The sequence below is a fragment of the Xyrauchen texanus genome, chromosome 11 (assembly GCF_025860055.1).
Source record: "Xyrauchen texanus isolate HMW12.3.18 chromosome 11, RBS_HiC_50CHRs, whole genome shotgun sequence".
Lineage (NCBI taxonomy): Eukaryota > Metazoa > Chordata > Actinopteri > Cypriniformes > Catostomidae > Xyrauchen > Xyrauchen texanus.
Genome location: NC_068286.1, coordinates 46,503,938 through 46,508,007, shown reverse-complemented (window position 1 = coordinate 46,508,007; position 4,070 = coordinate 46,503,938).

Below are 4,070 nucleotides of genomic sequence, written 5' to 3'. Positions count from 1 at the left end.
CATTTATTACAGTGTACAGAAAAATAAGTTTGCATGGAAATGAAATGCTTCTCTATAAATTAGAGGTTGAAATACTCATCATCATAATCATCACTATTTTTTCCAGAGTGAACCATGAGACCAGATCTTTCATCAAATGGCTTCCACGCTGGTTTGGGTCTGTTTCATTCTTTAAAGTATTCAATGTCTGAATTATGGATGGAGGTCATGTTTTGTTCTGTTTAATCAGGAAAAGCATTACGGTATCCATGGTTTCCAGTGAAGTGGGTTAATGTGTGCGTTTAGTCTAGAGCGAGGGGTGGAGGCTGATAAACAAGGTTCATCTCTGCTTTTTTCGTCTATCCCACTCCCTCTTTTTTCCCCATCTCTTTCTCTCACTCCTTTGAACGTGAAGGTCTTAGATTTGTGTAGAGTTGTGGGAACAGCATGGTTCTGAATAGGTGGCCTTCACTCTCTGATGCTCTGAGCGGCCCTCTTTCACAGGGAGCGGAGCCAAAAAGTGCACTATGGCTCTTGAATGGAAGAGAGAAAACAGATCCCTGGAAAAGAGAGGGCCTGTCTATGGGGCCCTACTGTAATTAGTTATCTTTTTATCTGGCAGCCCTCCAGCTCACACTGCACTTACTATTGTGTGCTATTCAGATGTGGCATAGAGACTCTCCTCTCATATGTATCACTGGGGCCCAAGAGAAGGACCAGCAAATACCCTCTGTTGGCTGATTTGTGTCTTAATGAGACAAGTCTTAATTGGTGTTCAGTGCACTGGCAGTCGTTGGTACCCTGTGTGGCAAGCGCCTCCCAGTGGACACCCCAATAAATGACATGCCGGTATATTGTGCCGACTGAATATCAAAAAACTGTGACTGTAGGTCAGCTGATCGACGTGTATAATGTGATGAAACCCATATTTAATAAAGGCTGCAGGCATTCGATGGGGTAGCCCCTGAGAGACAAAACCAGGGACTGGGAACAAGCATGAAATGAATAAACCCACAGCCGTAGCAAGGAATTCTGGGCCCCCAAACTGCATATTGCTCTGGGCCCCTTACCTATTAAAGAAATACAGTTTTGAATTTGTTTTGGGCCCCCCTGTACCTTTGGGCCCCTAGAATCATTACCAAGTTTCACCCCACTAGCTATGTCCCAGAATAGACCATACTATGATCATTATCTAACCTTAAATATTATCCGAAAAACTTCCCAGTTTCCTCATTTGCTACTATTCTCAAATTCATGGCACAGACAAAACATTCCTTTTAAGAACACAGAAACACTTTACTATACATTATATACAAGTGTGCCGCACAAACCCTCAAAAGTGAAGCCAAAACGTCTCGATCGCCCCCCGGTGGCTGGTCCTAGTATAGGTCATAAACTCCCGCCTCCCCATGTTATTCAACGGGACGTGAGACCAACTAAACAATTAAATTACACTTCACATATCTTTTTTCCAAAGATAGTTTCTGTCATTTACTGTCGTTTCTATCACGTTGATGTCATTTCAAGTGTTTGTTTTCAAAATAAGTTTGTTTTTAGTTATTTGATGCTATAAAAACGCTGCTGTGACATCATGATTGACAGCTGTGATTGACAGGTTCTCTGAGCGAAGTAGTGACTGAAGCACCAACTGACTTTTTTTCGGGATCTTCGGAGGACTGAGGAGATTGGAGCTTTAAATTTAATATCTAAATTTCTATAATTAATTAATTCACACCGTCAAAAGTCAAAAGTGCAGGGGCGTGTCCTTGCGATTGATTCAGCGAGAGTGAGGGCGGGGCCTTGATTTCGCGGCTTTACTTCCTGCTCACTACTGCGCAGGTCTGGTACCGAAATCGCAACTGCGCAGACTCGAGTCCCAAGATGTCAGCGCCATATCGGGACACTGGCGGCTTCAGTTCTCACCAATGGAAAAGAGAGAAGGGGCGTCGCCATCTTTTTTTACAGTCTATGATTGTATATAATTAATTTACAAATGCTTTATAGATAATTGAGGTGTTATAACAACATGAATAAAAAGGGTGTTTTTATAAAGTGAGCTTTTTACCTTAAATAGTACATAGTTAGCATTTGAACTTACATGTTAGAAATGCTTATTAAATACACTATTCATACCTATTTATATTAACCAAAAGCATAAAATGACCTAATTGATGACATGATGTTAGATTATTATTATAAGATGAAAGGGGGGTATTATGTAATTTAACTACAGTCAGTTTTGTGTTTACTGTGAACTAATTTCTGTAATGTCTTATCTAAGTTACAATTATGACATTCGGCTGATGATTAATTGTTAAAAAAATTCTTGTGATTATGATGATTAATTGTCTGTTTTATGGCTTTCACGGTTAATTGCCATATAAATTGTCATACGTGTCCTTCATAAACCTTAAGTAATTAAAAAAAATTATAAAAATAGGGGTGTATGATTTCCTTTTAAGGCTTTAAAAATTATGAATGACATGAAAAATATCAAATATTTCTAAACACAGTAAATAATATCTCTCGTTTTGCTAAACGCTGCTTTTGGAACTCATATGTTATATATATATATATATATATATATATATATATATATATATATATATATATATATATATATATTTTTTTTTTTTATAAAATTAATATTTTTTATATTTATTATATAATATCATATTATGCAATAGTAAAATATTTCCGTCTTAATTTTTTCACTTTCATACATTATTTTGACGCTCTTTGATTAAACCTAGGAGCCCTTATTTCACATAAAGCAAAACCTTCGAGATTTCGTTTCATCATTTTATCACTCCATAGAAATAGAGTAATAAGCGTGTGTCTCCTCTGTGTCAGTGCATGTCATTAAAGGTGCTGTAATCGATTTTAGCGTTCTGAAGCTTTCACCTCACTGAGCTGTTGAATTAGCCACACCCCTCATTCCAAAACCCCGCCCTCAAAAGATAATTTTGAGACCAAAACTGAGCAAAAGAGCAGCCAGAGATCTTCTAGTACAGAGACAACAACCTTCGCGGTTCTATCATTGGAGAGAGAGCGTAACGGCTGTCTACAGTTTGCTGATGCTTGACAAATGAATGGAGAAAAATCTAATAAAACAGCAATTTTATCATAGTAAAATCCACACATAGTGCACTCCATAAGGATTGTTTAATGTAAAACATGTTGAAGATTTGTGGACAGGTGGTTGATTCATTAAACGATGAGCTTTTTCCTCACAAAAGTGGTTTATTTAGCGTTGTGAAGCATCTCCTCCATAGACATCCATCCAAAAATAACGGCCTCTTGTCTCTTTGCCAGTGTACCGCCATAGAATGTATATGGAACAATCGCGTTATGCTAATCTGCTAATCTATGCTAACCTTGTAGGCTTCCCTATCAGAAAGGGTTCGGAGCAGAATTGTTTGTTCCTGTCAAATTCAACAGTGGCACAATAGCGCCCTCAACTGACAAACATTATGAATGACAGCCTCAATGATCCACTTCAAATACAACACTATGAGAACGAGCAAAGTGATTGACAGGTGAAAAGCTCACCATTTGACAGTCTACAGCTGTCACAGAGACAAGTGAGATATTTCAGGACACTTGTTCCATTAATATCTTTAAGGGAGTGGGAATTTATTACATACATATCCATGAAATAAATCGCTTCAGCACCTTTAACACTGCGTGTATGACCAGGAATATTTGCCATTTTATGATCATTTAAAGTGAAGTCGGAGCACTTTGCATTCACCATCAGATTTGTTCGCTTACATTTTTGCGGGAGTTTGGCGCGAGCATCTGCTCAGAATTATTATTATTATTTTGGTGCACCCTCGATATGCATTTTGGACCATCATGGCATTGGCATTGTTTAAAGGAGGAGGCCTGAAATGAAATCCTAAAAATATTCAATTCTGTTTTGATAAAGAAAGAAACTCATATTCATCTTGGATGGCCTGAGGGTGAGTAAATTATCAGCAAATGTTCCTTTATGGTGCATTTTCACATGTTACTAATGCTGAATAAGTGTTTATAAAGCATTTATAACTAGTGAGATAAAATGGCTCACTATTTGGCATGAAAATCTA